At 53.7% G+C, this 23,659-nt stretch overlaps 1 long non-coding RNA gene across 1 annotated transcript; it reads left to right on the forward strand.

The window, feature by feature from the left end:
- Window positions 1-58: 58 nt before the first annotated feature.
- On the forward strand, window positions 59-3,938 carry LOC115275356. The gene is made up of 4 exons (XR_003901507.1): window positions 59-728; window positions 2,104-2,166; window positions 3,239-3,362; window positions 3,837-3,938. It is a non-coding gene; the product is annotated as an uncharacterized LOC115275356 (long non-coding RNA).
- Window positions 3,939-23,659: the final 19,721 nt, after the last annotated feature.

Below are 23,659 nucleotides of genomic sequence, written 5' to 3' on the forward strand. Positions count from 1 at the left end.
CCCGCCCCGGCCCCTGCCCCGCCCCCAGCGCCGCGCTCAGGCTCCGGGACCCGTTTGGCGGCGCGCAGCCCTAGATCTCCAACCCCTTCCCCTTCCCCCACCCCGCCGGTGGCCTCGCGCCGTCCGCCGGAGTCGCTTCTGCAGCTCGGTCCCCAGGTGAGGATGGGAGGCGGGCTCCGCGAGAAACGGGGTCCAGGCGGGGGCGGGCGCCGTGGGGCCGCCAGGGCTGGTCTGGCCTCCAGCTTCACTCCCACCTCCATTCCGGGACCCGCAGCTGGCCCCCTGCTGTGGGCCGGGAAAAGTGGGGGTTACCCTGGGGACTTACTGCTGGAGAAGTACGGTACGGTCTTTCCGCTGAGCGCTCATGGCTACCCTCGGGAAAGTGCGCTCTCGCTGCGCTGCCGCCGAGCCTGTGAGCCTCCCAGCCTCCCGACGGACTAAGGGCAGTTGACCCCTGCCACGAGTCAGTGACACCGGTGGTCTGGGCTACCTTCCTGAGGACCGAACTGTGCTCCAGTCTCAGGCTGCTGTGGTCCTCCGCAACCTTGGGACGCTTTGTCACTCGGCGCAGACAGAGGAAGAGCGAGGCTCAGAGTGACTTGCCAAGAGGTTGCCACGCTCCCTGCTACTCCCTTTAGCCCACACTCCTGTGGGATCCGCAGCCAAGCGTTTACAGATGAAGAAACGGACTGTGAGGGGCCGCGGGTCCTCCCGGGGTCACTCGGCTGGTAAGGAGGCGGGGGCGGTGAGGCAGAGACTGTCTGCCTGCCCAGGGAGGGCATTTTCCGGGCAACACAGGGACACATGGGCAGAGCTCCTTCTAAGGAGTTGACATCCTTTCCCTTCCTGGCCTGTGAGATGCCGAGCATCCCCTCTACTTGTCTCCCAGTACACTGCCAGGCAGCTTACTCATGGCAAGGACCCGTCCCTGCTCTCTGGGGTGCTGTGTGTCTGGGCTCCTAAGTCCATGCCAGTGCTTGCCCCTGGATCATGTGGTCCTCCCTGTGTGCCCAGCTGGGGCCAGAGATGCAGCCACCAGGAGCCAAACCCAGTCTCGAGGGCAGGTTAGAGGACACTGGTGTTAAAGATGAAATACATCCATAACAGCTTCAGCACATAGCTGGTCCGAAACTGAAAAGCAGAGAAGGATAAATACTGTGGGACTTCACTTCTCTGTGGAATCGTAAAAACTAAAAACAAACCAAAAAAACTCATTAAAAAAAAAGAGGTCAGACCTGTGGTCCCAGAGGCAGAGGGTGGGGGGAGAGGGAATCAGAGAAGGGGATCAGGAGGTGCAAACTTCCAGGTGTAAGAGAGCTAAGTCCCGGGAGTCACATGCAACATGAGGCACTCTACTGCTGTGTGACATACAGGAAAGTGATTATGAGAGTGGATCCCAAGAGTTCTCACCAGAAGGAATTTGTTTTTCTTTCTCGTCCTTTTTATTGTATTTATATGAGACGATGGCTGCTAACTGAACTTACTACAGTAATTATTTCACAAGATATGTGAGTCAAACCATTATGTTGTACACAGTAAACTCATACAGTGCTGCATGTCAGTTATGTCTCAATAAAACTGGTGCGTGGTGGGGGTGGGGGGGGGGAGAAATGGAAGGATAGCCAAGATGCTCTTGTTACAACCCGAGTCAGATCATGTCTCTCCTTGACTCAGAACATTCCAGCAGTTCCCAGCATCACAGCCTGCAATGCCCTACAGGATCTGTACCCCACCCCCATTATATCCCTGATCTTACTCTCTGTCCCTTCCCCCTTGCTCACATTACTCCAGCCGCACTGGCCTTGCAGTTCCTCAAACGCACCAGACACAGCCCTACCCCAGGGCCCTTGAATGTGCCATTCCCGCTGCCTGTACAAGCTCTTTCCGCACAAATGACAGGGTTCTCTCTCCTCCTTCAGGGTTTATCCACATGTTATCTTCTCAGGGCGCCCTGCCTTAACCACCCAATCTAAAATGTTAACAGTTTCCCTAATAGTTCCTATTCCCCTATCCTGCTTAGTTTTTTTATTTGTTTATTGGCATTTGTTCCCTGCTAATATATTATACATTTTATATTTTGTTTGTTTTTGTCTCCTGCAATAGAATGTAAGCTCCACCAAAGCAGTGATTTCTGTCTACCTTCCTATTTCCAGCATCAGGCACACAGTAAGTGCTCAATTGTTGAATTAATGAATTTCTGAAAGACTTAAAGCAAAAAAGTCAGCTTGAGAGGAATTAAACAGGGCTGAGGGACCAACCCCAAATGAGTTAAGGAGTTGGCCACAGGAGAAATTAGAACAGTTTTCCCCAAAGAGGCCCTGAGCCCCCTCAGGTGAGTTTCCAAGGACCGCCTTTGTACAGGGTGCCTTCTCTCTGCTTCAGTCTCCTCCTCCCTCCAGCACCCACCTCGGCCTGGTGAACAGCGATCATCCCTCAGCTATCAGCTCACACTTACCTTTCTTGGGGACACAGTCCCATAAAAAAACCTTCTCTCCTACCTCCAGGCTCCACCAGGTCTCACATGCCTATCCTTCATGGCACAGTGCCCGGAATTTAGTACGGCCTCAGTAAACCTGTGTTGAGAAAATAAATAAATGAATGAGAGAATGGGGAGACACTGGCAGCCTAAGCCACTGAATGGCTACCTGAGCAGCTAGGTATGGCAGCATCTAGGGAGAACAACTATCCCCATATTGTGGGGAGAATCTGTTACTAAGAAAAAGAACCCACGTAGTATTCTAGAAACAGATGACCAAGAGAAAGAAATACTTCTCTTTATAGCAATGAAAACCTCCCACATACTTTCCCTCTAAATTAATTCCTTCCCTACTTGCTTATCGTCTCCCACAGAAAAGGACCTGAGCCCCTGGTGCCTGTCCAGCCCTGGCCAGTTGCAAAGGCCCCAGGGACGGAAGTGGGCTTACCTCTAGGGCAGGGGCTCCGGCTTTCCCCGTGTAGAAGACACAGGTACAGCTCTAGGAGACAGAGGGCTCCTGGGCTACCCTCCTCCCCATCTCTGCCATGAATGGTGGTCTGTCTGGCATCTCCCAGAATTCCACACTGGGAGACAGCCTGGTTCTCAGCCCAGCGGGGCTGTGTTTATGGCAGTCTGGCCTCCAGTCCTGGTAGAGTCCCTCTAGCCAGCTGAAGGCATTGGGCAAGTTTGTTTGCCCATCCGAGCCTCATTTTGCTTATCTATCAAATGGGTGTCACAGTCCCTGTCTTAATTACCTTGCAGGGATGTTGAAGGAGCACATACAGTAATAGAATGGAAAAGCTCTGGGCAATGCTGGGGACCGGGGACCCTGGCACACGCCACCCCCACCACACCCCTGGGCAGCAGGATGATGGCGGTGCAGGAGGTAAATAAGTTCTAACTGGGCAGCAAGGAGCTCTGCCTGGGGAGGAGGGAGTAATTTTGCTGAGAAGCATCTCTCTGGACCCCCTTGGAGAGGGGGCATTCCCGGGCATGCTTGGCTGGAAAACATGAGAAAGCCTAGGAAACAGTGGCCATGCTGTGGGTGAAACCAAGGGTGTAGATTCTCTGTCCCCTTACAGGTGCAAGCCTAGGCCTCTTGGACTGATATCCAGGCCATTCATTTGAGTAATTCTTTTCTTTTTTTAAACTTATTTATTTATCTTGAGAGAGAGCACAGGCAGAGAGAGGATCCCAAGCAGGCTCCACACCATCAGTGCAGAGCCCAACATAGGGCTCGGTCTCAGAAACTGAGATCACGACATGAGCTGAAATCAAGAGTCAGGCATCTAACCCACTGGGCTACCCAGGTGTCCCTTCAGTAATTCTTTTACACATAACACCTGCACATTTGTTTTAGTGTTGAAGCACCACAGAAAGGCACGAAATAAAGAACAAAATCCCACTCGGCCTCAGTTCCACTCAGCATTTCTGTTTTCATATAACCTAATTGTACATAATATGCTCGTCTTGTGTGTGTCTATAAAGGAAGCGAATGATGCCCCCTTTGTGTGTGCTGCGCATTCCGTGTTTGCCTTTCCAGATCTCTCTCTGCCCTTCTGCCCTGCTCTGTGCCCCCAGAGGCTCATCTGCACAGACCATGAAGGGGGGCCCTAGGGTTTCCCAGAGGGTTTGGCCAGTGGGAGGCACTGGTAGCAGATGTGAGGGGCAGGACATTGGATGTGTCCCCTGTGGGCCCCTGGCAGCTGGCTGCTCTCTCAGGTAGCCTGGTAGAGCTTCCTGAAGCCTCTTCTCTTCTAACCTTTGCCCAGAATGCCCCCATCCTTGCCCCAAATCCCTCTCCCACGGCCCGTCTGGGAGTGACCCTCCTTGCTGGGTATCTCTAGCTTTTAGGTTAATAACATGGTGGTGCACGCACCACACTTCACAGATGCTCACGTTAACTGTCTCCACGACACCCCCGAGGCCGGCATTGAGGAAGTGATGCTCAGAGGGGAGCGTGTACGCAGGCTTCAATGACACGGTCATGGCCGCCCCATGTGGCACTGTCCTGGTGGGCTCCTGAGGCCCGGCTGAGGGGCTGGGCCCCGCGGCAGGGCTTAGATGCGACACATGGCCCTACAGGGCCTGTCCCAAACGTGCCTGTGGGCCTCACTGGTTCTGCTCCCCCAGCAAGGGCCCTGTGTGTGGTCCCATCAACCACATCCATGAGGCATGGGATGTCTGCGGCCTTGGTCTTCCCCTGCCCCCGGCTCCAAATCTTCCCCAGACATGTCCCCGTGACACCTCACTGACATCACCAAGTGTCCCAAGGAAAACCCCTCAGGCCTGCCCCCTGCCCCAGGGTACTAGTTAGCCCAGGCTGCTGTAACAAGTGACATGGACTGAGCAGCTCCAACAGTAGACATGAAATCCTCACAGCTCTGGAGGCCGGATGCTGAGATCAAGATGTCGGCATCTTGCTTCCTTCTGTGGATGGTGGCCTCCCCAAGTCCTCACGTGGTCCAGCCCCTGCTCTCCTCTCCTTATTAAGAACACCTGTCAGGGGGGATGCGCATGCACCCCAATGACCTCGTTTACCCTAATTGCCTTTCCAAAGACCGTATCTCTCAACACCGTACATGTTCTGAGGTACTGAGGGTTAGGATTTCAACCTATGAATGTTGGGGGTCATAGGAACATCATCACCCCCTGGGGTGCCCCCATCCCAACACCTATCTCACCCTCAGCCAGCAACTCCCACCTAGTTGTAGGTGGGGCCAGCCACGGATGGCCATCCTGCCTCAGAGCCCACACTGGCCCCCTATGGCCACAGTAAAAGGCCCCGGGCACCCACGGCTCTGAGTGACGCGACTGCCTGGTGTCTACTTGTCCTACGTGTCCTACCCAAGGACAGCCCCACTTCAGTCAGAGCCCTTGCTCGCTGCCTGGGCTCACACCCTGCTCCTGCCCCCCTGAGCTCTGTGACTTGAGGAGCGGCGCTTCCCCTTGTTTGCACCGTACCTGCGATATGGGGACCGCAGAGGCGCCTCAGCCATGCGGGCATCCCACTCAGTCTCTCGGAAGGGGCCGCCATGCAAGCACTGCTGACTGAGCCTCCAGCGGCAGCCCCGCACCCAGATCTCAGGCTCTCCCTGCCAGTTCCCACTCCTACTTCCTTCCCCCGTCCTCCACAGGCACTGCCCCACAAGCCTCTGTGCCTCTAACCCCTTCTTGGCATCTGCTCTCTGAAGATGAGAACTGGCATATCCCGTAGGTTGTTCAAGGACTAAACGAGTTAATACTCCTAGAAACCTTAGAAACGTGCCTGGAACAGAGTAGACATCTGACTCCCAACCCCGTGTAGCTCCTTCCTAAGGGCTGTTCTCAGGAGCTTTACCCACCCTGTCCATAGATTTCTGTGTGTTCTTTTGTAGACCAGGCCTTCTTAAGTTCCCTAAGTGTGCTGTGCTTCCTCTGATCACAGGGCCTTTGTACCCACTGCTGCCATTGTTCCTTTGCTGTGAACAGTCTTACCCCTCTTTCCTATTAGTTCAGATGTCACTTCCTCAGGGAAGCCTTCCTGACCTCCTTTATATGTTTTCCCTACACTGTGGACCTCTCCTTCCAAGAAATTTTCAAGGCTTATCCATTTATGTGTGTGTTCATTTATTTCATGTTTGTCTCTCTGGGGCAAAGATTGCCAGTCCTCAGATCTCTATCCGTCCCTTCCCAGAACTCACAGTTTTTGGCAGAGCACAGTGTTGTCCCAAAGAAAGCTTGCATTCCCCAGCCTCCCTTGCAGCTAGCCAATGGGATGTGCCCAGCAGGGATGGCCGTCGTTCTGAGTTCCCCTGGGAAGAGAAGGGGCCTGCCTCCCTCCGTGTTCTCTTCCCTCCTCCCTGCTAGCTGGAAAGCTGGCCGACAGACAAGGGCACTGCTGTCTGGAGGAGGGATGGACCAGGTCGGAGCAAGACAGACCCGGACAGCCTCAGAGTGCACTGCCTCACCAGAGTGGGGTTTCAAGGAGGGAAAACTTGAAGTCTAGCTTGGTTAAGCCAACTTCCTGTGAGTCTCTGTCTCGGCAGACAGTTCTCTGCCTGTGGAACAGGAAGCTCTCTGAAGGGGTCACCCTGGTCATCCCAATGGGCTCCTGGCACCTAGAAGGTCCTCAATTAGTGTATGATGAGTGAGTCAGTGAGTTCTCTGGGGCTGGACCCTTTCTCAGGCATCTCAGTGACCCCTGCAGCGCCCAGTTTACGGGGTGAAGTTGGATGGAAATCTAGAGCAGTGCGCTCCTCTAGAACTTTCTGCAATGGAGGAAATGCTTCGTGTATGCCTGCTGTCCAGTGAGGTACCACATGCAGCTGGCGGCCACCGCACTGGACAGTGCCCCAGGCTAGAAGGGAGGGTTGAGACAATGCCTGACGACGCAGCCCCTCCCCCAAAGCGGGTGCTGCCAGCCCACTAAAATCAGGTAGATGTTTATCCCATCCCAGGCTGCTGAAGAGGTGGACGGAGAAAGGAGTGGGACTTCCAGTGTGCCAGGTCTATGCCGCCGGACACCTCGCAGCCAGGCACCCTGAGACAGGCGGAGGAGGGCGGGGTCTGCTGCAGGCCAGGCCGGGTGCTGTGACATGGGAGGGTGCCACGTGCGCATCTTGACTCTTCCCATTTTACAGAAAGGAACGTTGAGGCCAGAGAGGGGGAGCAACTCACCCAAGGTCACACAGCAAATGCAGCGGCAAAGGCGAAACTAGAACTCAGACCCACCTCACCCCAGAGACTGTTCTCTTTTCCCAGACTGTGGAGCTCAGTTCCGGGATGGCGTGCGCACTCCTGCTTCATCCTGCCGCTCCACCCAGGTGACCTGTGCCCTTCCCTGCCACTCAGGGAGAATCCCCCTGTAAGGAATCAGGATGGAGCCAGAATGGCTGGATACAGCGGAGGCACGGTCCCATCTGAGACCTCACCCAGCCTGCAGTCCCCTGGGGTCTGGTGCAGTCCCACCAAAGCTCTGGGTGCTGCACTTACTCCGCCCCTGTGTACCAGGAAGCAGCACCTATCATCATCCACACTGGCTGCTGGCCCAGCAAGTCAGAAGAGAACGAAAGCTTCCTCTGGGAGGTGCTCGGCAACTCTGCACAGGATACAACTTAATGGGCCGATTGGTTGGAAAGAGCAGGAGTCTTCTGGGCAAGAGTCACGTGGGCAAGGGGAAGGCAGGAAGTGTGCCCAGCACTGTGCTAATCTCCTTAAACAGGTGACTTTACTTAACCCCCACTACTCCCGTCCTCCTTTGTCCATTCTACAGACGGGAAAACAGAGGCATGGAGAAGTCACTTACTAGGAATCACACAGCCAGCAGGTGGTGCTGCCAGGGTTCCGGAAAATGACAAGGCAGGGAATTTGGGAGGGGTCTGCTGCTTCCTGGAGAATGCTTTGAGACCCTGGGAAGGGGAGGTAGGAGCAGGGTCTGGAGAGACGGTCCCCTAACAAGGTGGGAAGTGGGAACCTGGAGGGGATGGGTTGGGGCATCGGACACCAGGTCATTCCCAGGGCAGGAAACAGATGAAGCACTCCTCAGGCTGTGACACCTGGCATTTGCCTCTTCTGCGTCTTCTGTCACTTGGTCCTTATTGTCCTTACAGTCCTCTGGAAGATTCCGCTGCACCGAGGCCTAGGGGAGCAAGGAATAAATGGCATGGCTCTGGATGTGACCAGGTAGTGACCAGCAGCCATGCAGGCACGGGCCTGGGGTTGAGCCAAGCATGCCAACCCACTGTTGGCAGGGGGGACCTCAGGACAAGGATACCAAGATGTGATACGAGTCCTGAGACTCAAACCAGCAGGGTTGTAATTAGGAGGGGAATCTGTATCGCCCCCACCCACCAGGAGGGAGGCTGCCCCTCCCCTTTAAGGCCACTGTGCAGAAGGAGCCACTGTCACTGGGAGGAAACAAGGTCGGAGCAGGAGCTGTGTGGCCGGGTTTGCGTCTGTCTGCCAGTGGGGCTGGGAACCAGCCACCTGGAGTCCTGTCCTGTCTCTAGCTACGAGGTCAGAGCAGGTCACTATACTCTGTGGGTCCATTTTCCCCTCTGCACCAAACATTTGGCCGAAGGCTCTGAACCAGTAGTCTCACAAGGCAACTGAGGCACAGCCTTGGGGAAGGAAAGGTGAAATCAGGCTGTGGGTGGCTCCCTCCACTGTAGTGTGAGGCGGGGGGGGGGGCAAGCAATGCACCCCAGGCCATTGACACAGCCCACGAGCTCCCAGTCTTTCTTGGAAAAGCTTCTATGAACTGCTGCTAATCCATCAGGTAACTTGTCTTAAGTGCTTGTTGTATGCCAGGCTTGGCACTATAAGCTAGCATTTATGAATGTTTTTTGTATGCCGAGCACTATTTTAAGTGCTTTACAACCTCTACTTCACAAAAGACACACAGCTTCCCTGTGATGTAGGCCCCGTTGTTATCACCGTGGGAACAGCAAGCCTATAAAACAAGAACCAGCCGCCGTGAAAAGGGAGCACTCAGAGAACAGGAAAGAAGGTTCGGAAACGTAAGAGTTAATAGTAATCATGAAACCCCAACCAAGACAGAATAGCAGAGTGGATACGCCCGAGAACCAAATCAAAGCGACAGAAATTATAAGAGAAAAATGCCAGAGCCAAGGTTCAATGGAAGGAACTGAATTCACATACAAAAGTGAAGAATGATCAAAATCTCAGGGAAATCTGGCCCCTCCTTGCTCCGGAGAACAGATGTTGATGGGTAACAGGGAGTTAGTGAGTCACTCTTGCCTGGTTAAAGTCCTCGAGGTTTAGCGTGTGCTTTTTCAGCCGCCCTTGCACCTGAAGTCCCCATCTATTTTCCCCCAGGGTATCTGTCCTGTTAGTCCGGGGAGTCACTAGCTATCCCAGGCCCCAAGCAAACCACAGGGAACCAGCAGTGGGGCTGAGAAGTGACCACTGATTGGCCCCAAAGGGCAGGCTTCCCAGGTCAGCAGGGGTCTGTGCAAGAGTCTTGGATGCCTATGAAGATACCGAGAGCACTGGGCTGCCGCCCCACCAGCCTGACGCTCGCAACTTGGCAGACTCAGGGAGGAATTCCTTGCCATTTCAAAACAACAATAAGGAAAACAGTGACCCAAGTGGCGTAAACAGAACATGCAAATGGCCAGTGCATGCACAGGGCAATTTCTAACGTCACCGCTGATCAAAAAACACAAAACGTGCCATTTTCATCCATCTGACAAAGATAGTTTAAGTTGTAACCCTGTTGGAAAGAGCTACATTTCCAGAAAGCAACCCGCAACATAGGCATCGCTTTTCGGGCTGTAAGTCTATTTCAGAAACTGATCACGAAATGATGGGGTTTGTCAGCCAATGTCTACACAAGCTTGTTCCCAGCATTGCTTACAGCTGAGGAAAATTAGAAACCACTGAACGTCCAGCCAGAAGAAAATGACCATGAACAACGCCCCATCTGTGCCGTGGACTATCATTCATCTATTTAAATTGGGTTTTCACCAGACTGTTTGATAAAAGTTACAGTAAAAAAAGCAGTATGAAAAATCTATAGAGGAGTTATTCTATATATGATTATGTAAGGAAAATATGTTTCTAGAAAACATTAGAGGAGCACCTGGGTAGTTCAGTTGGTTGAGTGTCTGACTTCAGCTCAGGTTATGATCTCCAGCTTTGTGGGTTTGAGCCCCGAGTCAGGCTGTGTGCTGACATCTTGGAGCCTGGAGCCTGCTTCGGATTCTGTATCTCCCCCTCTCTCTGACCCTCCTCCGCTCATTCTCTCTCTCTCTCTCTCTTTCTCTCTCTCTCTCTCTCTCTCCCTCTCTCTCTCTCAAAAATAAACAAACATTAAAAATTTTTTAAATAAATAAAAGTATTTACATTGAATAATGGGATAACAAGTGATTTTTTTAGCATTCTATTTTTCACTTTTCCTAGTTTTCTACAATGAGTATATACTACTTTTATAACCAGAAAAAAATACCGTTTGATTGTGCAACTTAGTATCTTATTTTCTAAATAGTTTTTTTTATTACTATAATAGTAAATACTCTCACTGCCCTCAAATCAGAAAATACAGACTGATATAACAAAGAAGAAAAACACATTCATAATCCCATCATTGTTAACGTTCTCTTGCTATGTTACAAAAATGGAAACGCATGATACATACTATTTTAGAGACTTAAAAACTGTGACTACAAACCTATAAAATTGACCATCTTAACCATGTAGGCGCACAGCTCAGTGGCACTAAGTACATCCACACTATTGTGCAACCACCCTCGCTGTCTGTCCAAAATTTTTCATCTCTCCAAACTGACGCTCTGCCCCTGAACACTACCTCCCCATTCACCTCCCACTGCCCCTAGCACCCACCCCTCTACTCTCTGTGAGTCTGACCACTCCAGGGACCTCGTATGAGTGGGGTCGTGCAATATCTGTGACTGATTTCTGTCATGAGCCAGAATGTCTTCGAGGCTCGTCCATGTTGTAGCCTGTGACAGATCTTCCTTCCTTTTAAAGGCTGAACCATACTCGATCACATCTTGCATATCCATTCATCCGTTGGACACTTGGGTTGTTTTCAGAGCCTTTTCAAACAGAACAACACATTGTGTACTTCTTTTTGTGCCAAGAATGATAAATTAATAGCAGTTACTTTAAAAAATTTTTTTAATGTTTATTTTTGAGAGAGAGAGAGAGAGACAGAGTGGGGAGGGGAGGGGCAGAGAGTGAGGGAGACACAGAATCTGAAGCAGATTCCAGGCTCCGAGTTCCGAGCTGTCAGCACAGAGCCCCATGGGGAGCTCAAAACCACGAACTGTGAGATCATGACCTGATCCGAAGCTGGACGCTCAACTGACTGAGCCACCCAGACGCACTCCCTTCCATGTTTATATTTTGCTGGCAGTTCCTGCTTCTTCGTGGAGGGCCTATCTCTCCTTGGTACAGAGATCCTGATCTTGCTCTCACCGGTGAGTGTGAACTACTCAGGAAGATACTCGAATTCCACCGTGGATGTGGCCAACCACGTTTTTGGAGCTGCAGGATTTGTTTAGATTGATGGAGCCAAATACAGTTAAGCATTTTGCCTTTGGTGGCCTATTTCATAAATTCCTCTCTTTCAGGATTACCCATGGATTAGTCACATTTTCACCCTGTTGCATCATGAGCCATCATCTTCTTACTGGAAGGATGGGTGTGGGCTAAGATTAGGGCCTCCCCTACGTCTAGAAGTCAAGGCCAACCCACCCTGGATGCCCTACCTTCCCTGCATGCTCTCCCACCTCAGCACTTCCTCCTATCATGTGTTGGCCTTTTGCATAATCCCCACCTTCAAGGAAAACTCTCTTCCCTGAGAGAAGCAAGGAGAGGCGGAGCCCTGTCTCACAGTCTTCCCCAAAGGCATTTGCTGAACAGAAGAGGATTCGGGAGAAAGACCCCCCAGGAGAAGGGGTCCAGGCGGTGACATTCCAGGAACCACCTCTGACATGTAAAGGTGGAGCTATCCTGGGACCGGGAGCTATGTATTCAACAGGCCGAGCTGGTGGGCTCCCACTCTGCCCCCAATTCAGGACGCCTTACTGTCAACGTCACACTGCGTGTGAGTCTTGCATCAGTCTTTCAGCAGGCCGGCGCAGAGCACGCTGCCTCACTCAGTCGTCACAGGAAGTATTACTTTCCATCCTGACTTCTCAGCTGAAGGGGGAGCTGCAAAGAGGAGCGAGTCTGGTGACAGAGCCTACGCACAGCAGGGGCAGGACGGGGCTCTCCTGGTGCATAGCCTCGAGCTTTCTGCCACAGGAAGGGACCTGTCCCCAGAGCAGGGACCTGTGGGGGGCTCCAGCCGTCAGGGCAGGGCTGTGCGACACCGTACAAGCCGTCAGTGCTGATGCGAGCAGGGCCAGGGCACCCTCACCTGCACCCACTTCTCTGAGTCCCAGCCCCCACCCAGGTTTGCCAAATCCACAAGGCATCTGAGACCTGCGCCCCCCACACCTCCCTGTTCTCGGTTATCTTCTGGGAGCGTTTTATTCCAGTGGGGATAAGCAAGGAGGGGGCTAAAAGGACATCGTAACTACTCACACGAGTAAGTGCTAGGAACAGTTACAAGGATTCTCCCAGCAGCTTTTCCGTCCCCCTGGAGGTTCTAAGGAACCAATGTCCCATGACTGAGACAGACTGAAGGAAGCTACTTCAGATTGGCCAACCAGGGAGGGCCTCTCTGAGGAAATAACACTGGGGTGAGGAGGAATTCTTGGAAAGAGCAAATGGAAGGGCAATCCAGGCCAAGGGAACAGCAAATACAAAGGACCCAGGAGGGAAAGAGTGTGTGGGTCTGGGGCACTAACAGAAAGCCGAAGCTGTGAGTCAGGTAGACGTGGGGGTGAGGCAGAAGCGATGGAGAGGAGGCCAGGGAAGGCCAGGGATCCCAGTACTGGGCACCCCACCACCCACAGTGAGACCTCACCTCCCGGCGCCACTCGCTGGTGTGTTACCAGGAGTTGCACCCGATCACCTAACCCGGGACCCATCATTTAACCAGGGACCCATCGCCTAACCCAGGGCTCATCACCTAACTAGGGACCCATCACCTAATCTGGGCTCCCAGCCTGAGTGCTGGTGTTTTCTATTCTGTCTACTCTGCTGTACTGTCATCAAAAGGAGGAAGAAAAAAAGAAAGGAAAGAAATGCAACCCATGCAGTTAACCTCCTGACCCCCTAAGGGGCTGCAACTAGCAATTTAACCGACACACTGTTGTAGATGGTCATAAAGATTTTTGTTTGTTTGCTTGGCACCAGGAGAGTCCACTGAAGGGGAGGGAGGGACTGCTCCAGATTCAGGTTTTACAAAGATTATTCTGCTGTTGTTTGCGAAAGGGAGTGTCTGGGGCATGTCAGTCAGCCAGAGTCCCCAATGACAGACAATGCCCGCAAAAGGTGATACGGAGTTAAAGACAGGGCTCTCCACAGAGGTGGGGCAGGTGAGGGGCAGTGTGGCAACCAGTTACCTGCACCAAGGCCAGAAGGAGCTGGAGGACCCGAGCGGGAAAGGTGGGAGCCAGCATTGCCCGAACCCAGTGCAGGGGCGACTAGTACCTTATCCCTCCTCACTTGCACCTCCCATTGTCTGCAGCAGCGCCTCTTACTGGCAAACCACACAGACACCCCACTGAGCTGCAAGGTCAGCCTGGGGACCCAGCAGAGGTCCCTGGAGGGGAAGCTGAGTGCAGAGTGGCCATGGAAAAGCCAGGTGAGAGAGGAGCTGGCTCCGTGGGCTAGCAGTAGAGGAAATGCAAATGGCTTTGGGAACCTGAAAGGTGGAAAGTCAGGACCAGCCTCTGGGCTGGATTGGACTCCTGAGGCAAAGCCTTTGTTCCCTCTGTGGAGGCTCTTCAGAAAACACAATGCAAAACTGTGGTGGGGGCGAAGGGTGAGTGGAGAGGGCAGGTGTCAAGGCACACAGGCATGGTGGGCAGCAGGACACTCAGAGTACCACCCTGCTGGGAAGGGGCAGTTGGCTGGAGGGCTGTGTGAGGTTCTCCCTTCTATCACAGGGCGCCAAGGGGTCCAGAGCAGGACGCAGGGCAGAGGAGTGGCTGGGAGCAGGGCACCCTTGGGCATAGGGACAGGGCTCTTCACCTGCTGAACATGTTCCCTGGGTGTGTCACTACCCAGGTGTGGCATTTGAGCTAAAGGGGATTATGCTGGAATGTTCTGAAGGCAAAACCAAAAAACAACAGAGGCTGAGCTCAGCCTGGGGTGGCATTTGGGGTGGGGGGACCTGCCCAGCCCAGCAGGATGGAGGGTGATGTGTGACACTCCTCATCTCCCCCATCTCATCTGGGAAGGGGCAGAACCAGGCCTGGAGGGCGTGCCTTTCCTCCCAGCTCGCCTGCCCCACGTCCTTACCCCTCTTCCTGCTGCAAGTCAGAGCCCAGTAGTGAGTCCCGGGGATCCTTTCAGTCAAGTGCAAGCAATGTTGTTTAGAACTAAAACCAAAGAAGGATACAGTCAAAAGGGAAAGGAAAGAAGACATCAGAGCTCATTGTGGGCAGATCATCACTGTCCCGTGAAGAGTCCCGTGAAGAGTCCCTTTCAGGCTTGTGCCACAGGATGGGTACTTCACCTGGGGGGTCACTGCGTTTGCAGACAAGGGTCCTCACTTCCCTTCTCTGCACGTTGCACCCCAATGGCCAGCTCCTGGAGCTGTCTGGTTCCCGCTTCCTGGGACCGGCCCAAGCGCTCCCCTCTCTGGCCTTTCACCTCCCGTGTCTCACTGCATCATTCTCTTGACTGCTTTTGTCCCCATCTTACTGATAAGGACACTGAATCCAGGGAGGAAGGATGTCCTGTCTGGGACCCTAGGGCTCCCTGTGCCGCCTGTGCACACAGGCACTATCCGTCCCCAGGTAAAGCTGGGGGAGCTGGGAGGGGAGGGCCACCCGGGGTGGGTGTACTGTGGGCCACAAGAAGTCCCCCTACACCTCCTGTGGGCTCTGGGGCCATGAGAATCAAGGCAGGAGGGCTAGGGAAGGATGGCTTCAAGGAGACAGGTGTGTGGTCACTACGAGATACAGACTGTTCTGGGTGCTGAGGAGAGAGCAGCATAGCCCCTGCTCCCTGGCACTTACACGAACCAGTCAGGGAGGGAGCATAGCCATAACATGGATGAAGAAAACCAGCCACAGACTGAGACCGGGAAAAGGGGAGCAGAAGGCAACGTTATACTGCAATGTCCACACAGGCTTCTCTTACATTGAAGGGCCCAGCAGGGCTGAGAATCACAAGAGAGCATTCCTAGCCAAGAGCTTGACATGTGCAAAGGCACTGGGGTGAGGCAGACCGAGGCAACGCCAGTGCGTCTGTAGCATGGCCATCACAGGTAGTGGAGCTGAGGTCAGCAGGCCAGAGGGAAGGGCTCCCTTCCAGCCAAGGCCACTGACAGGCTGCACGGAGCTTTCCTGCCGTCGGCCCCCAAATCTGTGGTCCTGGGCTCACATGGACCACGACTGCCCCATTCTTTCAGTCTGCTTCCCAATGACTTATGAGTGGATTCTCCCTGGTTCAAAGCAGAACACACCAGGGGGCCTGAGGGGCTCAGTTGGTTAAACGCCCGACTCTTGGTTTCAGCTCAGGTCATGATCTCACCGTTGTGAGATGGAGGCTCACATCAGGCTCTGCACTGACATCAAGGAGCCTGCTTAGGATTTCTCTCCCCCCTCTCTCTGCCCTCTCTCTCTCCCACACGCGTTCTCTCTCTCTCTCTCTCTCTCTCTCTCTCTCTCTCTCTCTCTCTCTCTTTTTCTCCTTCTTTCCCAAAAAAATAAAATTTAAAAAAGAAACACTTAAAACCAAAACAGAGGACCCCAGTTGCCGGCCCTGTGCTGAGCCCCCAGCAGGGCGCTAAGGGAATGGAAGTCAGTGCACACAGAGTGAGAGCGTGCCCAGCATGCCCACTGCTGGGACCGTGACCACCGATGTTTGTTTTCAGGATAGCAGAGTCTTCTACAGAACTCACACACACAGCAAGTAAGTCAGAGTAGAGAAGGGTGTTCAGTGAGGAGCCAGTGTCCCTCCTACTGCCACCCCCACCCACAGTGCCCCCTCCCAGAGGCCATCTGTGGGCATTTCCGTGGGTATGCCCAGAAGAAAAGTGTGTCCGTCTCTAATACACAAAGTGGATTACACACACACACACACACACACACACACACACACACACACACTCCTTAACCATCTCCCCGGGGATGTTCTATATGGACGCAGCTGCGAGTCCCTGATACCTCAGGCAGTCCCACTGGGCACGAGACTTGCCATTCACTCCCAGCCCCCCTCCCCCTTGTAGCATAATGGGCCAGGAAGGGTAAGGGGGGTGGTTGGGTCCAGGATATTTGCATTTTGTAAATTAAAAAAAAATTTTTTTAATTTAATTTTGAAAGAGAGAGAGAGACAGCGTGAGCAGAGGAGGGGCAGAGAGAGGGAGACACAGAACCGGAAGCAGGCTCCAGGCTCTGAGCTGTCAGCACAGAGCCCGACACAGGGCTCGAACCCGCGAACTTCAAGATCATGACCTAAGCCGAAGTCGGACGCTCAAGCGACTAAGCCACCCAGGCGCCCCAATATTTGCATTCTTAAAGTTGGATTAATATCTGCAAGGTGTGTCACTGGCTCTTGATCAGGGAATCAAAGGGAATTGGATTGCCCGACTCCTCACCCCTTTGCCCGGGTACCGCCGGCCCCACCATGAGTCCTGCCCGGCCTTCCTCTTGTAGGCGGTGAGGGGATCACCGTGTCACCCCTGCCACATGGGGCCCTCCGCTCCACCCCGGGGAACAGGCCCCCACCAGGGCTTCCCGTCTGTGATCTTCCTGCATCTTGTCCCATCTGCCCCCACCCAGCCTTGGGCCACCCTTCATCCTCAGGTGCCTGGAAATGGCTCTTTATCTGGTCCCTATCTGGACCAGGACTTTTTTCTGTGCCTCTGGCCACTTTTGGCAAAAGCAAATGTTTCCCATACAACACTGGGCATGCTGCTGCGGTCGGAGAGGCAGGAAAATTCAGGAGTGTGACCAGCTAAGGCCGCAGAAGTCAGCTGCAGCCTGCGGTCCAGGCACTGGGGCGCTGGCAGCCAAGCGGGGGTCTGGGGTGCAAGCCTCCGCCTTCCGTGCGTTCGAGGACTCTGCAGAATGTGCCCACCTCAGACACAGCATCCCCAGGTGAGTCCGCATTACGAGTCACTGCTGCGTGTCAGCTCCCACCTGGGCATCTGAGCCACGGCAGCAGACATCCAAGCACATCTCTGCCCTCAAGGAGCTTGTGTTGTACCAGGGAAGACAGAAAACAGACAGCAGAAAGGTAGGGGAGGTCAGAAGGGGGAATACACGGTGGAGAAATAAGCGCAACACAGTGCTGGGCCCAGGAGATGCCAGACTGAAAACACAGGCGGCTTGTGGAGGGGACAGCAGTCTTCTACGGGAAGGGAAGAGGAAAGGGTGCAAAGGCCCTGAGGCAGCTGGCCTGGTGTAGCTGAGAAAGCCAGGAAGTCAGTGTGGCCACAGCAACACGGGGGCAGTCCAAGGAGAGGGGTAAGGTTATGTAAAGAGGAAGCCAAGAAGCCACTTGGAGACTCTGTAAGCCAGATGAGGGTATCTGAAGCAGGGGAATGGCCAGCATGAATCCAGCAAGACCCACAGCTAGTCCAAAAGCTTAGCCCAGGTCAGATTCTGTCCCAAGAGCTCTGTGGGTATTCACTCATTCAATGCTCACATCGCCTTATGAGCAATGTGCTCGTGGTCCGGTCCTATAGACAAGGATACGGAGGCACAGAGATGTGAAGGAGCTCACCCCCGGGCACACAGCTCAAAGATGCAGAGTCTGAATTTGAACGCCAGTCATCTGAAGCCAGAGCCCAGGCTCTTGAAGAGCCATATGTTTTGGACAAAGAAAGTCACAACCCCCACCCTAAAGGAAGATGTTTATAAAGAAAATAGGACACCAAGTCCTCATCAGAGAGGTGAGGCAGGCTCGGGTCTGACCGCCAGGCCGTAGCGTCTTCTCCCCGCGCTGGAAGAGGGATCCCATGCTAGCGCCTCAAGCTCCCGAATCCCCATTCTGTCTTGTAAGGAATGGGAGACGGGACTATGCTGCCCGGGAGGGTGGCAGGCCTGGGGCCCAGAGTACAGGGCATCGCTCAGTTAGTAAGCGTTGTCATCCACCTGGGACGGCCCAGGTTGCCCGACAGAGCGGGTGGGCAGGGCTGGGCATGGGACCAGAGCTAGGGGGAGCCCGGGTCCCAGCACCTGGGAGGAGGTGTTGACAGACAGGAGTCAGGAGTAGTGGTCACAAGCAGGATGCCTGGTGACACAGTGCGGACTGTGTATGGGGATACTGACCACTGGGGAGGCCTCCAGAGGCTCAGGGGCCTGCCAGCTGTGTGGCCTTCATATGTCTGGACCTGTCTGGGCCTCAGATTCCTGGTCTGTTAAATAGAGAAGAAAAATGCCAAGGGCAGCTGGGACAGACCAACAGCTCCAAGTCGAGAAAGGATCAGGAACCCTGCATAGCTGCTTGTAAACTCCTTTTGTCTTACTCTTGCCCCCAGGGTTTCTGTCACTCAGGGCTGCTTTTTAAACAGCTTTTTTTTTTTTTTTACATTTATTCATTTTTGAGAAACAGAGACAGAGCCTGAGTGGGGCAGGGACAGAGAGAGAGGGAGACACAGAATCTGAAGCAGGCTCCAGGCTCCGAGCTGTCAGCACAGAGCCCAACGTGGGGCTTGAACTCACAAACTGTGAGATCATGACCCAAGTCGAAGTGGATGCTTAACTGACTGAGCCACCCAGGTGTTCCTAAACAGGCTGTCTTAAAAAAATAATTTCTGTTTGCTGCCAGGAAGTTTTGGGGGGGTTGGTGCCCAGCTGTCTGTTACCACAGAGTTTTGGTGTCTGCTTAGTTTAGTCGAGGGTCTATTCTGAGCCACACAGGCTTCCACCCTTCCTCGCTCTTTCCTCCCCTGAGGCCCTTGCCTTCCACACTGCAACTATCTGTCTCACCCTGAAAAGGAGCTCCCGTGCCAGTCCATGGGTCCATCCACAGGCCACCGAGCCCCTGACTCAGGCGTTCTGGAAGCTAGTCTCCCCTGTTTGCACATCCGGCCCTGATTCTGGCATTACCTACCGCTGCACTTGTTAATTTTTCTTTTTAACTTCCTTCTCCGCGTGCAGTGGATTTAAGGCCGCCTTTATCTCATCAAATTATGAAATCAGCCCTCTTCTGATATTTACTTCTGTTTCAATAGGATACTTATTCCAAGGGAGAACCATTTTTTTTTCTGCTCTCACTGAAATTCAACAAAACTTTGGAACAATACCATGCCCTGGGGTAGCCTTTTTCCTGGTGGCTCCATCTGTGTTTGTGGCTTGTCTTCCGTCCTTTTGCCAGTAACTTGTAAGTTTCTATCTCCTGCCGGGATCTGTCCCCCGAATTCCCATCTTTTGCAGCCACCTGTCTGTAGCTCCACGGGAGCGGGTCTGAGACACCACTAGCCCTTGGTCGTTGCTCTCCCTTGACCCCAGCAGGCTCACCCCTACTATTTGTGGAACTTGGCATCAGAGGGAAACGGAGGCACTGTCCACTGATCCTCCTCCCATTCCAGCCCCGTCTAGAGTTTCTGGGCCTAGCTCACGCGTGCATAAGCTCTGGGGCCCACGCTCTGTCCACACCCACACTGCATGCACAAACAACACCTCAGGGTGCACACCCCTGTGATGCAGCCTCCCTCCGGGGCCCAGGCCTGGGGACAGGCTCCAAGTCATCTGGGCGGGAACTGAGGTCCAGATCCTGAAGAGTCACCCCAACAGCCTCTTCCTGGCCCCACAACCAACCATTGCCGGCCTCCCCCTCCCTAGTCCCTGGGCCCTCATCCACACCAGCTCCCTCCACCTGTACTCCTGTGTCCTCCAATCCATCCCAACTTTTGAAAGATATTAATGAGATGAAGTCCCCCTGTTGAGCAGTTTCCCCTGGCACAAAACAGACTCCACCCTCTGTAGCCACGCCACGTCCCCCCTTGCTCCCGAGGTCAGCCCACTGACTGGAGCAAGCGTGACGTCATCTCTGCCACCCTCCCATCCAGACCAGAGCTGCCTCTCCATCCCTTGTGTCTGGGCTGGCCTGTGGTTCACCTTGGTCCACAGAAAGTGGCAGCAGTGAGGTTATGCCCCTCTGAGCCTGGCCCTCTTAAGGCCCTGCAGCTCCCCCCACCCCTCCCCAGCTTCGAGGGGACAGGCTCAGGATGGCCCCTAGGGGAACAGCGGGAAGCCCAGGACCTCAAGCCCCGTGGCTCCAGCAAGCTGCCCGCTGACCTTGGACGTGCGAGAGAGCCCGGCTGAGCCCAGGGTAAGAGCCACAGAATCACAAGCAGAATCAGTGGCCGTTGTTTTAAGCACTACCTTTTAGGGCGCTCTGTGACAGAGCAAGAGCTGATGGACACCTCCCAGCAGTTCCCCGGGCTCCGGGCTCCCCGACCTCTGGGCTTTCACAGGGGCCGCTGCCCTTCTGGGTCCTGCCTCACCCTGATTGGCCTTCCCGCTGTCCCTGTCTTTGCCCCCTCTGCTCCTCAGAGCCCCAGCATCGCTGCCTCCCTTCTCCCCACCCCAGTCTCACCCTCTCCAGCTGGCAGGGGCCCTGACTCTAGCCTCCCTCTGGTACAGTCTCCCTCCCTGGGATGGTCTTCATTTGATTCGCATCTCTCTGCCCTAAGGGGCTGTGAGCTCCAAGGGAACAGAGACTGCCACAGATCTCCAGCCCCTACCCTGTGCCCAGCAGACAGTAAGAGCTCAGTACATGTTTGCAGAGTGAATAAATGACTGAACAAATGATTTACATCTGCGTCGTCTTTCCCCTTAGCGAGGCCCGGCAGCAGTAAAGGTTTGTGGCCAGCTGGACAGAGTGGGGGGGGCTGAAGCCCTGCCCGGTGACCAGCCAACCCTGGCCGGAGACTGAGGATCCCTCCAGAGCCCAGCAGTCCCTCACCACGCGCTCTGGTCCCTCCCAGGCGCTTAGGCCAAAGTCACCTCTGGGGGCCTCACTGCTTCTCTGCCTCATGACCCATGGCGCCCAGCAAAGAGCTCACAATGTACATGGAACCCTGCCCCTCTTCCCAACCTCCAGAACGCTGCCACATCTTCCTGCGTCCAGAACCCACCAGCAGCTTCCCACGTCGGGAAGTGAAAGCCTGAGCAATGGCCTGCAAGGCCCTGCCATCAGCCTCCCCCTCGCCTGCTCCGCACCCTGTGCACCCACCGTCCTCCCCCTTCCTCTGCCTGTCAGGGCCCGCCCGTGCTGGCTCTCTCCCAGACTCCACGTCTCCCAGGAAGGGTAGACTCACGCCACCATCTCCTTCAGGCGCCGGTACCGAAGTCCCCTCCCCTGGAAGACTTCCACTGACCACTCTGTACAATATAAGAGCTCCCCCACCCCAGACCCCCCCTGGCGCCCTCATTAGGCTTCAGCTTTCTTCCCATTGCCCCTTCTCCATCTAGCTTGCTGCCAGTTGGGCTATTTATGCATTCATTGTCTCTCTTCTCCATGAGGTTAGCTCTTTGAGGGCAGGGATTTTAACTTCTTTTGTTCTTTTCTGCATTCCCACGTGCCTGGCCAGTGATAAGTCTTTCTTGAGTGATTGAAGGCATAACCTCACACTGCTCAATCTGGCCACATCCCACCCACCCCCACTCCCAAGGGGTCATTCCAAGACCTCATCTCAAACCTCAGCCTGAGCACCAGCACCTGCCTGGCTCCGACCTACGACTGAGGCAGAGAAGGACCCAGCTATCAGTAGCTCATCCTGTGCATGCTCCCGGTGAGCCCCTCTGCCCCCGTTCCAGCCTCACAAGGGCTCCTTCATGGTGGCCACACTCTCCCCCGAGATGACCTCCCTTCGCCTCCTGTAGGTCCGGAGTGATTGTGCAGTTACACTTGCATTTCTGGGTGCCGTGAGGCTGCACCATGTTCCAGAGCCAAGCAGCTCTGCGGCCCTCAGGAGCAAAGCCTGCTTCCTGAGGCCTCGGGAACATGGTTCTCCAGCCCCGGTCAACAAATATGTCCTAGATCTCTGCTCCAGTCCACACCTCGGAGGAAAGAGCTGTGTTTGTTCATGGACCCCCATGTTCCAGACTTGGAGCTGGCAGAGGTGAGGGACTAGCCGGACCATCGGACTGCACAGGGGCCGGCACAGGCAGAAGCATTGCAGGGCATTTCTCTCCATTCTTGTCACCCCCATGTCACTAGCACAGTCTGAGCAAACTTTCCCAGAGAAACAGACACACCCCTGTGCTTCCTACCCTTTGGGAGGGCGTTGGCAGCTGAGCCTGAGCACATGGCTGTAACCAGGGACACATGTTAAGGCACTCATGGGTATGTGGGCTCTTTTATATTAAGTTTAAACTTTAAAAATTTTTTTTAATGTTTATTTATTTATTTATTTATTTATTTTGAGAGAGAGACAGAGCGTGAGAGGTGGGGGGCAGAGAGAGGGAGACACAGAATCCAAAGCAGGCTCCAGGCTCTGAGCTGTCAGCACAGAGCCCAACGCGGGGCTCAAACTCATGAAATGTGAGATAATCACCTGAGCCAGAGTTGGACACTTAACCAACTGAGCCACTCAGGCTCCCCTAAAATTTTTTAATTGAATTGAATATATTACAATCTCCTTAGTGGGAAATAGTCCACCCCCCTTCATATCTACAGGGCCTACTTAGCCAGTAGCTGGCATAAATACAGAAATTCTGGTTACATTGGCTACATAACAAACACCCAGAACTTAACTGGCTTCGAACAATGACACATTTAGTTTGCTCACAGATTGTCAATTTGAGTGTGGCTCACTGGGGATAGTACGCTTCTGCTCCACTTGGCATCAGCTGGGGTGATTCAAAGTCTGGGAGCTGAAGTGATCTGAAAGATCGCTCATCACATTTCTGGGAATTGATGCAAATTCTCGGCTGAAGTCTTAGCTGGGGTTACCAGCCAGGACATCCACACACGGCCTCTCCTCATGGCCGGGACTTCCTCACCACATGGACACTGGTTTCCAGGGCTCAGAGGCCTGAGAGAGAGCCAGGAAGAAACCTTATCATCCTTTATGATTGAGCTTGGAAAGTCATACAAACTCGCTTCTGCTGCAGACTATTTGTCAAGACAGTTGCAAAGACCTCTGGGCTCAAGGGGGTAAGAAATCATTTCTCTGTCCTGATAGACAGTAGCAACATTCTGGAAACACATGTGGGGCTGGACATATTACTCTGGTTATTTGGGGGAAATATTATCTGTCACAAAGGGTTCCAAGATGCCTTAAATACTCCAGAAGAAAAAAATCATTCCCACCTAGAATTCTGTACCCAACAAAACTATCAATCAGGTGAATGTCTGGAAATGCAATTCTTAAAAGTTCACCTCCTGTGACTTTCTCTCAGAGAGCTATGAGGGAATGTTCCACCAAAGCAAAAAAGTGGATCAAAGAAGCAGAAGACACTTCTCACATGGATTCATGCCAAGGAGGAGGAGAAGGGAATCCTCAGAAGCCAGGAAGAGAGCAAGAGGGTGGATGGTTCCGGAAGAGATGTCTGTGGGAAAACATGCACATTTATGGCACTGATGGAATATCTTGTGTGTTTGTCCATTAGGAAATGACATTTAGAGTGGTTGTAG

This window comes from Suricata suricatta, chromosome 12 (genome assembly GCF_006229205.1).
Source record: "Suricata suricatta isolate VVHF042 chromosome 12, meerkat_22Aug2017_6uvM2_HiC, whole genome shotgun sequence".
Taxonomy (NCBI): Eukaryota; Metazoa; Chordata; class Mammalia; order Carnivora; family Herpestidae; genus Suricata; species Suricata suricatta.